At 36.9% G+C, this 11,863-nt stretch overlaps 1 protein-coding gene across 9 annotated transcripts in view; it reads left to right on the top strand.

Moving 5' to 3' along the window:
- Positions 1 to 206: 206 nt before the first annotated feature.
- LOC131435321 (proton-coupled zinc antiporter SLC30A1) overlaps positions 207 to 11,863 on the top strand; it is a 49,425-nt gene continuing 37,768 nt past the window's right edge. For 2 of the 9 annotated variants that reach the window (XM_058603061.1, XM_058603069.1), the window contains exon 1: positions 207 to 1,643. The gene's annotated coding sequence lies outside the window, so the exon portion shown is untranslated. The remainder of the gene's footprint in view (positions 1,644 to 11,863) is intronic. The other 7 variants (XM_058603067.1, XM_058603065.1, XM_058603066.1 and 4 more) reach the window with 7 other exon arrangements.

Below are 11,863 nucleotides of genomic sequence, written 5' to 3'. Positions count from 1 at the left end.
TATGTTCCTCGGACGTATTGCAAAGGCATACATACATTCTGGGAGAAAATATATCAGTAGATTTAGAAATATCTCAATGTTTTCTTAAGGGGGCCTTATTATAACACGTTGCCCTAGTCGTGCATGTCAGTTTTATGACGGCTTTTCGCTCAATCCCCGTGCTTCGCACTAGCACGCTCAGACAAACTCAACCAGTTCACAGGCAACAAGCGTCGGAAACAGTTTACTTGCCTGTTGCGTGCTACCAGCGCATGCTTAGTTCCACGCGCGGCGTCGATTTAATTTTAGAACCATACACAAGATTGTGTGTAGGGTCGAAAACCGGTTCGTAATTTTGGTGGATTTCGTGAATTTATTAGCCGAATGTATGCAAAATTGTCGCCCACAAGAAAAAAAAAACAAAACAATCTACCATACTAGGGAAAATAGTGCAAGTGTCATTGAATGTAAAATATCTCAAGTAATTGAAAAGAACATAGTTCAGTGTCAGATAACGTTATAATCTGCAATAACTGATAACACAATGAGCTTGATCTAATCAGTGTGAATGGTTTTTGGTCGGTCAATCAACGAAATACTTGTTCAAACCACAATCATAATCATGGAGCATGTAAGACTGTGTTATCAAGTATAGAATGAACGAAATTAATCGAGCTCTCCTCTCTCACAACAACTCACGCAAGACTCATATCGAATCATCGTATAAACATAAAGTTCGAAACCAATCGCATGTTATAAACACACGGTTGTCTGTTGCTAGAACAAATCACATAATGCCTAAAAGGAATCAGCTGATGGTGCTGATTCACATAATCACAATGCATGCGGTTTACTAGCGGAAAAAAACAATTTGTGCTTTTCTAAAGTAAAATATACTTTTAAAGTTTGCCAGTATATTTGTTCAATATACAGCTGAACATAAGAAGGTTGAGTCAAATATTTGTGCGACACAGTGAACTCGCAGTAGTGGTTATTATTTATTACAAAATAATGACGAATTTAAAATTCGCGAGGGAATAGAACAGACTCTTTACAGTTGAATTTTTTTCAATTTATTTTATACCTATCGTGAACAATGCTTATCACAGTCAGTAACTTGAGTGGTTACTGGCTTATTTGACACTATTGTAATGCACTATATCGGTACGTTTTGTTACTAGGTCTTAGCCAATCAGATAATGAACTGCCTGGTGTCGAATACCACAGCTAAGCCAAACGAGGTCATCAGGGCTATCAAAATAAAACAAGTAAACAGACAAATAATTTGAAAGCAAAAAAAATATTTGTTTTGTGGCTTCATCAAAAGTAAACAGTTCGCACGAAGAGTAATTTATCAGTTTCAATTTTCTAGACGTTTCGTCTTCGTCTCGTCGGTGCATAACAATTCGAATTGATAGTACCGTCTAGCATCTTCAACTTGAGCCGCATAGTTAGACGTAAAATTGAACTCCCATTGGACAACACTTTTAATGTACTAACAAAAGTGTGGCTTGGAAGTTGGATTACATCTTTGTTTGCTATCAAGTGGTGCGAGTTTAAAATACAGAAAATAAACAGTGGTCAGATTTTGAACAACGGATGCCAAGCAGATTTTCAATATTATTAAATCTACTGCTTGGAAATATTTCTACGCATCAGTTCAAGTAAGTAAAACTATATATTTTAGATGATCGATTTTGTCCTGTTATTTTTGGGTTATTCTAAAAAAAATTTGCTTAGGGTACATAACCGTATTTACTTTAAGTTTTGCCTTAGACTCGTAAGTGCATAACAGTTTATGTAGTATTGTTATGCCACTTAGCAGGTCAGCAAAAACCACCAAGCAGACGTAGAGTTAATGCTATTTGCAACACACACCGTTAGCTTTACTAGGTGATAAAACAGAAGGAAGCATTTAAGAATAGCCCCTTTTCAAAACAAGAAACAGTACAGAACCGACTCGAACTGTCAACGAAATCATCAGGTCGGAGCTCAGGAATCAAAATAAATTGGTTCAAGTGGTACGTACACAAAACTGTTGCCTAAATATTGAAAACATACTTTTGTAGTAATTTAGACAATAGTTGTGTAGTCTTACGTCAATAATTCGAACAACCCCATAGGGTTATCCCTTGTAGCTTTTCAGTTAAACAAAAAAAATGTTCATCAATGAGTAGAAGACGAAACCCAATAAAAAAATAAAGGGTTGTATGCAAGCCACGACCGAGCACGATTACATTCAAAATGAAATAATTTTAAGGTATCCATAATAAATACAAAAATAAAGATGATGGTGGATGCACTAAACAGCGACAAATTACAAACTTACTCTTCTTTTAGTGTTTAGATTTTTTGCGAATGATCAATTTGACAGTAAGATTCTATCAAAATCTGGCCGAATGAAATGATTTTACATCATAAATTTCAAGACAGAGAACGTACAAACATTCATTTTATAAACAGCGATTAGAGAAGATTTTATATATTTTGATCCAAAAATGTGAATGTGAAAAATGTGAATACCCGTCAACCAATAAACTCAGTAATAGTGTAATTTTATTGATCCTTCGTTAAAAGGTGTCGATAATCTTCGGAAAGTGTCTGAAAATAGAATGGCAACAATACAAGGAAGAAAATATGTGACACAGTCCGCAGAACATTTTTTGTTACTTTCATTGATTTTCACTTTTGCATATTAAGGAACCAATGCATACACGACCAAATTCCTTAATTATGCTCATATTATAACTTGATATTATTAATACATGAACGAACATTTCCATATTTACAACGCATGCAGTGATAAGATGCTTGTTTTTTTTTTCCATAAATACGTTTATTTCTTAAGGCAGTTTACATAAGTTTTTCTTCGCCGTAGCATCACTTTTACATAATATTCTTATCCTAATTTAATTCTAACATAGTCACAACGTTTTGAATTTATTAAAAAATATTCTCTTATAGCTTAAATATCATCTTAGGTAACTCGTCATTAATTATGAAATCTACTCAGAAATATTATTTGAACCAAACGATTAACTTCTATAAATTATAAAATAAGCTGTTATTTTCAGACATTTTGTTGATAATTTCATAAACTGTTTCGAGTTTGTTTGTATCATTACATAATTTTTATTCTAATTTAGCTATTGGTTGAACTCATGGACGCAGCTGGGATCAGAACTAAGTCTTAAAAGGGGCCTTTATTAAATTGAAACTCCAATTTTCTTTATGAAATGATAAATAAGTTTCATGTATGAAAGGTCACGACAAGCAAGAATGTCTCGAACTGGGATATTGGATAGTTTACCTTGGGTACGCAAAGAATTTATTAGTTGAGATCTGACATCACGATACTCCACGCATGTCCAAACGACATGATCAATATCCCGATAACCTTCTCCGCAAGCACAATGATTAGTCTCGGAGAGCCCAATTCGAAGGAGATGTGCATCTAACGTGTAGTGATTGGACATGAGTCTGGACATCACACGAATGAAATCCCTACTCACATCCAGTCCCCTGAACCATGCCTTTGTCGATATTTTCGGAATAATTGAGTGCATCCACCGACCCAGATCATCTCTATCCCAAGATGCTTGCCAGCTGGCAAGTGTTCTTTGGCGAGACGAACTATAGAATTCGTTGAAAGCAATCGGTCGCTCATAAATTTCACCCTCAATAGCATCACGTTTGGCTAAATTATCGGCTCTTTCATTGCCTGGAATGGAGCAATGAGCCGGGACCCAGACTATAGTGATTAGATAATTATTATTCAATATGTCGTTCAGACACTGTTTTATTTTACCCAAGAAAAACGGTTCATTTTTGCCAGCAGCGATTGAGCGAATGGCTTCAATTGCACTCAGACTATCTGTGAAGAGGAAATAATGGTTTGGAGATAATGTGACGATTACACTCAAACTATAATGAACTGCTGCTAGCTCTGCTATATAAACAGATGCAGGTTCTTGAAGCCTAAATGAGGCCGAAACATTATTGTTGAACATACCAAACCCTGTCGCTTCTTCAATTCGCGATCCGTCCGTGTAAAACATTTTCTCAGAGTCAATATGCCTGAACTTACTTGAGAATATTTTTGGGATTTCCGTCGAGCGTAGATGATCCGGGATTCCACGCACTTCACGCTGCATGGATGTATCGAAAAATAAAGTTGAGTCAGGGGCACTTAGGATGCTGACACGGATAGGAATATATCTTGAAGGGTTGATTTCCTGTGACATATGGTTAAAATATACTGTCATAAATTTTGTTTGAGATCGAAGCTCGACTAGTCGTTCGAAATTATTAATTACCATGGGATTCAGCACCTCACATCTTATTAGCAGGCGTGATGAAAGCTCCCAAAATCGATCTTTTAATGGAAGAACTCCCGCCAGAACTTCAAGACTCATTGTATGTGTCGAGTGCATGCAGCCTAAGGCAATTCGCAAACAACGGTACTGAATTCGCTCAAGTTTGATAAAATGAGAGTTTGCAGCGGAACGAAAACAAACGCATCCATATTCCATCACTGAAAGTATCGTTGTTTGATACAATTTTATTAGATCTTGCGGATGAGAACCCCACCAAGATCCTGTTATTGTTCGAAGAAAATTTACTCTTTGTTGGCATTTCGTTATCAGATACCTAATGTGTCCTCCCCACGTGCATTTGGAATCGAACCACACCCCGAGGTATTTAAAAGTTAAAACCTGTTGGATCATTCTTCCCATCATATGGAGCTGAAGCTGCGCGGGATCATGCTTTCTTGAAAAGACGACTAACTCTGTTTTCTCCGCAGAGAATTCGATACCAAGATGAACAGCCCAAACGGACAAGTTATCTAAGGTATCTTGCAATGGTTTATGCAGATCAATAGCTTTGGGCCCAGTAACTGAAACCACGCCATCATCTGCCAATTGCCTTAGTGTACATGGGGTTACTAGACAGCTGTCAATGTCATTCACGTAAAAATTATAGAGGAGCGGACTGAGGCATGAGCCTTGCGGGAGACCTATGTAGCTAATTCTGAATGTTGCCAAATCGCCATGTGAAAAATACATGCACTTCTCTGACAAAAGGTTGTGCAAATAATTATTTATAACCGCTGGAAGTCCATGTTGGTGGAGCTTGTCTGAAAGAACATCAATGGAAACTGAATCAAATGCTCCTTTAATGTCTAAAAATACAGATGCCATTTGTTGCTTTTGAGCGAAGGCAATTTGGATGTCAGACGAAAGTAATGCAAGGCAATCATTCGTCCCTTTATTTCTACGGAAGCCAAACTGAGTATCTGACAACAAACCGTTCGTCTCGACCCAAGTGTCGAGACGTCGTAGAATAATTTTTTCGAACAATTTTCTGATGCAGGACAACATCGCAATGGGTCTATATGAGTTGTGATTGGAAGCTGGTTTCCCCGGCTTTTGAATGGCGATAACTTTCACTTGTCTCCAGTCAGGCGGAACAATATTTTGCTCAAGAAACTTGTTGAACAATTCCAACAAACGTCTTTTTGCGAGGTCGGGCAGATTCTTCACCAAGTTGAATTTAATTCTGTCCAACCCAGGGGCGTTATTGTTACAAGACAAGAGTGCTATAGAAAATTCCATCATTGAAAATGGGTTATTAATAAAACCATTATTTGGAGGAGATTCCCGTATAATGCTTTGCGTAGGAACAGAATCTGGGCAAACTTTCCTAGCAAAGTCAAATATCCATCGGTTCGAGTATACATCACTCTCATTGCCCACGTTACGATTCCTCATTCGTCTGGCCGTATTCCAAAGAGTGCTCATTGAGGTTTCTCTTGACAAACCTTCGACAAAATGTCTCCAATAGCTACATTTTTTGGCTCGAAGTATGCTCTTGTACTTGGTTTCTAAAACCATAAGTTTTTCAAAATTCTGAGGAGTTCCTCCTCCCCGTTTTAGAAACGTCTTGCAAGCATTTTGTTTTGCGAGTTTAGCCTCTGAGCACTCTTTGTCCCACCAGGGGTTGGGAGGCCTTCTGTTAGTCGTTGGCCCAGGAAAGCGTTTAGTTTGGGATTGTTCTGCTGCCTCCAGAATCGAACAAATGAGGAAGTCATATTCTTCAAGTGGAGGGAGCTCTTCCATTGAATTCAAAATACTAGAGATTCTACTTTGGTATTTAATCCAGTCGATATTTTTTGTCAAATCATATGGAATATTAACTGAATTAGCAATGCCTTTGTTACTGCTAATTGAGATGATGATTGGTAAATGATCGCTACCGTGTAAATCAGGCAATATTTTCCAGGTGCAATCTAGTCGAATTGATGTTGAGCAAAGAGATAGATCTAATGCACTTGGGCGTGCAGGAGGTCTTGGGATCCGTGTCATGCTACCCATATTTAATACCGTCATGCTAAAATTGTCACAAATGTTTTGTATTAAAGATGATCTGCTATCATTGTAAACGGAACCCCACATCATTCCGTGCGAATTTAAATCCCCCAGATTCAATCGTGGAGCAGGAAGGGCTTCAACCATTTCATTAAGCTGTCGCTGTCCAACTTGTGCTTTTGGAGGAATATAAACCGAAGCTATGCAAATATCTTTGCCTTTAATGTTTATTTGGCAAGCAACAACTTCTATACTAGAAGTTGAAGGGATGTTTAATCTATAAAAGGAACAGCATTTCTTAATTTCCAAAAGCACTCCACCATACGGAGAGTCTCTATCGAGACGTATAATGTTAAAATCATTAAAATTTAAAGCTATGTTTGAAGTAAGCCATGTTTCGCATAAAGCAAATACATCACATTTTTGACTACGCAATAAAATTTTAAACGAATCAAGTTTTGGCATGATGCTTCGACAATTCCACTGCAGGACAGTGATTGTATCATTTGCGGCGGGTGATAAATTATCCATCAAAAGATACAAAACCTGAGACAATTGGCCATTGAGCTGATAACTGCTTCAAAAAATTTCTAGCTATTGGAAGGAATGCCATTATGAGGGTCTTTAAGGGTTCAGATATATTGAATGCTGAGAAAATCCATTCAACAATTTCCGAAAACTTCAGTAATCCTGTTGGTGGCTGTGAAATGGAGCCCACAGGATTATTACCTTTTTCTGTGCTAGATCCTGGATTGGTTTGTGAATTTGACAAACCAGGAGGCACAATCTTTGGTTTTGACTTTTTTTTGTTTAACACGGGGATCTTTTTTTGAAGATGAAACTTTAGGTGTCTTTTTTGGTAATTTGGAAGAAGACTTCTTTCTCTTAACTGACCCTTGGGTAGTGATAAACGAATTACCTTCACTATTTTCGTCAGAGTCAGAGTCCTCTGTTTCCTCTAGATTTGAAAACCCGTTTTCGGTTTCCAAAGGGGGGACATCAATGACCGTTTTAAGCATTTCTGCATATGTGCGCTTAGACCGTGCTTTTAAAGAAAGCTTAATTTTGTCTTTGTGCACTTTAAATGCAGTGCATACTGAAATATCCTCATGAGGACTTTCCCCACAATAAATACATTTTTCAATTTCTTTGTTGCAATCATTATCTTTATGAGGTCCTTCACACTTAATACATTTTGGTTTATTGCTACAGTAAGTAGCTGTGTGTCCGAATTTTTTGCAGTTCGTACAATTCATTACATTTGGAACAAAAAGCCGAACAGGGAGGCGAATTTTATCGACATAGACATGGGACGGCAACGCAGATCCGGCAAATGTCACTCGAAACGAGTCTGATGGGCGATAAACTTTTTTTCCCTCTTCATAAACTATTGAGTACAGTTGTTTGCACTCCAGTATTTTCACACCCTCAAGCATAGAGTTCTTGAAACGACCAACACCATGCTTGAGTAAATCATCTACCGAAAGACTCGCTTCGGTAACAACACCGTCAATTTCGACATCTTTGGAGGGTATGTAAACTTTATACTCTTTATTGAAATGTTCCGAAGAGACAATATCATTCGCGTGTTTCAAATTATTTACCACAACACGAATTTTATCGTTATTTACTTTTATGATCTCTTTGATTGAAGAGTATCGTGATGTCAAACCTTTAGAAATTTGGTAAATGTTTAATGGCTTTGATATACGTCTAAAAAAGATTATCCAAGGCCCAGAAGAGCTCTCCTGATATTTTTTCGTTCGTGGGGGTATAGGATTCATGCTAGGATTTACGTCCATGGATTCATCCATCACATTAAAATTTTTAATCAAACTTTAAAATAAAAAATGAAACCAACACTACACAGTACTCAATCAAAAGGAAAAGAAAAAACTTCTACCTTGAAATTGTTGTCTATCTCCGTTGCACTGCCGTGTAGATCCTCGTTGCTCTAGATGTTCTTGTTGGATGCTGATTGTTGGATGTGATGCTACTGCTACCTGACATCCAGCACCACTCGATTTTCGATTTACTTTTGTCTTCGCCAGCTGCAACCAGCGCAGGTCACCGGTGTATACCTGCGTGTTGTATGGCAGTGGAAAGACCGAGTTGTCTTGTCTCCTTCTTCCTTGTGCTCCGCACCGATATGCTTCTGCACCGAAGTGCCTTCGCACCGGTGTGCTTTTGCACTCTCCTGCTTCTGTGTGCCTTTGCACTCTTCTTCTTCAATGTGCCTTTGCACTCTCCTGCTCAGCACTTGTGGCTGTATATTGTGGCCTGGGTAGAGCTTGGGAAACGCCCTTTGTTGTTTCCTTCACCAGCTTGGCCCAGCACTAGGGCTCTCTTATGCAGCACGATTTTACGTTTTAACGGCCTCTGCCAACAGGTCTCTACCTGTAGTTCAACCGTTGTCGTATTTAACGCGTGTAAACTAACCAGCGTTATTAAACTGTACGCTTCTATACACAACCTTCTCGGTTGAACGGCTATTACTGAATGAAGATGCTTGTTGTTTTGAAGCAAATGATAATTTAACTGAAACTGACGGTCACCCGAGTTCAGTAAGGATTCAAATGATACATGTAAAATCGCAGATCAGCTTATCTTGAGCTTATCTTTGATACTGTATTTCGTTGCGTCTGATAATTCTATATGTATATGTGGGTCTGTGCAACTTATTTGAACTAAGTTCCGAACCTTTTGAAGCATGGGACAATTTATTCAAATTGATACTGCATAACGATTTGCATTGTCTATGATTATCATCATAACACAACTTTTTACTGAATCTATTTGCGCGCCACCGTGTTGTTCGTATGTAAATGGAGATTTCAGTATGCTCACTACCAAATTAAACAAATTAAAACATTTTTAAACTTTTTCGATTTATGTTAAATGACGATAATTCATTAATAAATCACAGAGTTACAAGCGCTTCAAATTAGGTTCGAAAAATCTATCCGCGATAGTTCTAATTGCTAACTTGTATTCATACCAGTGAATACGGTATCAACACACCGCACACATCTAAAAGCAACTCTCCAGCGAGTGAATAAATGCAACTTTCAGCTTTGTTGTCCACTTACCTTTCCTCAATGGCAGCCATATGTATACTAAAGCAGAAATGTATTTAGGAAAATATTTAAAGATTCCTTTTTTGTGCTATAGTTCATACTGCACAAATCGGACGAGATTATGACATCATACACTGCGACTGTCATTGGCTTCGTCAAAACATCAATCCAAACCAATTTTTCAATGGCATGCAATTAAAATACTTAAACGACGTTAACTCATAAGTTTAAGTTATATGTTTTCGTATCGATTGGTAGTTAAATTATATAAATCTTTGAACAATTGATTGTGTTATAGGCGTTCGAAAATATGAATGAAAAAGGTTTTTTTAAATTGACACCCAGCCTCTTACAGTGAAGAGTAAGCAAAAGCGACCAACGAGCGAACGCATATACAATCTAGTCATCACCTCATTATACGAGCTAATTGTTTCGTTCACAGTCAAACATCAACTAGACAAAGAAATATTTTGCAGCATATATTTATAGATTCCTCTTCATACTACGCAGAACGATGCGGTGTTTTTATGCATGGCGCAAAGCCTCCTATGCCGAACAAGAAAATGACGTCATTTTGTACAACTGGGATTTTTTCAACAGTATGCTATTGAAATACTGAAACGACGTTGGCATCCATGTTTAAGTTAAAAGTTTCCAAATCGATTGGTTGTTAAATTATATCAATCCATCAACAAATGACTGATTTATTAACGTTCAAAATTATGACACAAAAAAGTTACGCGACTATTTTTGATACTTTTAGTTGACCCCCGGTCCCGTATAGTGACGAGTAAGGCATATTCAATGCCAAACGTACTTTTTGGTTTTTGTACCTTTCTTAGTTATGTGTATGGTGGTGATTTTATTTCGCCCGCGTCCGCGTCAATTTTATATGACGCTACGTCAGCCCTTTTTAGTGTTCATATGATCAATTGAATAATTAAGAACTGCTCTAGTAAGTTTTTTATTATGAGATTGAACACGCATCATTTAGTCTGAGTGGATCCAAACATTATACCTTGTAATGAATTTTTATTGGTCCATATGTTAAGCATGTTAGTTAAATGGATTTCGACTTGTATGCATGGATCATATAGGTTCATACATCCACTTTAATGACACAGAGACTCCGTGAAAGAAAAATACGACTGAAATAAAATAAATAAAACAAGTCATGCATAAGTCATCCTTTGAAGTTTAGGAACAGATAATATCGGGACAATTAGACGAATAAGGTGGATAGAAAAAGTAATTAAGTTAATAAGCTCCTTTCCCCTCGTACACATTATCGGTTGGTGTACAATATTACTTACAAAAAATCTCAGAACTACTGAAGCAAATGTCCTAATGGTAATAACTAAATCATTTATATAACAGGGTTGAAAATCACCTTCACCAGTTCTGCTGAACCTTTACTTTACTTTTCCACTTAAAAATACATGCCACACTTTTATAATAAAGCTGTTAAATTGTTTAAACATGTTTTAACAATTTTAACAAAAACTCTGTAGATCTTATCGATACCAAATGTTGATTATGATTTGGAAATACAAAAACACGGAACCAACAGTGACGTATCGGAAGCCATTATCGCACCACGGCCTCTGTTTGGTTGGTTAAATTGCATTTTCATTGCCCTCAAATCAAAAACATACGCACGTACCAACCGTATAAATGGTGATACCATTGACAAACGAAAGACCATCAAGATTGCCTTGAACTTGCACAAAGTGGTACTTGTTATAACGTGATTACAATTATCTAGTGCTCATCAGAAGCTTTTAGAATGCGTAATCATCGTATTTGGTTTGACTACACAGCGAATGTCATACAGGTAATCCAAATGTATATTTCTATCGTTTTTTCGAGATAATTATGGAATTTTATTGACGGGTAGCAAAATAGACACGCCTTTCTTTTGTTTTTCTCAGTTCTCGCTCACAGGCCCCAAAAAAAATATTTTATATCCAAAACTAATGCATTTCCGGTATTCTTCACAATATGCAATCTGTACATTTTATTAATTTCCGAAAAAAGTAATGGTAAACTTGAGAGTTTCAATTGTTATGATACTAATGTATTCATATATTCCAATAATTAAAACAATATATTGATATGCACATGTGAATTGTTTTTTATTGTTTGCGTGTTAAAATCTATCTCGCTGCTTACAATGATTTTATTTAATAAGTCGTACAGTGATATTTCCGAATTATTTATAGTTATTTATGAACACGAAAAATTCTTACAAAATCACAAAACCAATACAAGTCTATTTCTGTCCTTTTTCGTTCAAAATGTAGTGTATTGTATGTATTATTTTCAAGGTCTCCGATTTATTATTTTTAACCCTCTCCACAAAGTAATCATTAGGTATTCAATTTGCCTCGCAGTGCTCTATATACATCTTAGGAATAATAACATCCCGCGACAATCTTC

This window comes from Malaya genurostris, chromosome 3, assembly GCF_030247185.1.
Source record: "Malaya genurostris strain Urasoe2022 chromosome 3, Malgen_1.1, whole genome shotgun sequence".
Taxonomy (NCBI): Eukaryota; Metazoa; Arthropoda; class Insecta; order Diptera; family Culicidae; genus Malaya; species Malaya genurostris.
Note: the sequence above shows the minus strand (reverse complement) of the source record. Positions and strands in the feature narration are given on the sequence as shown.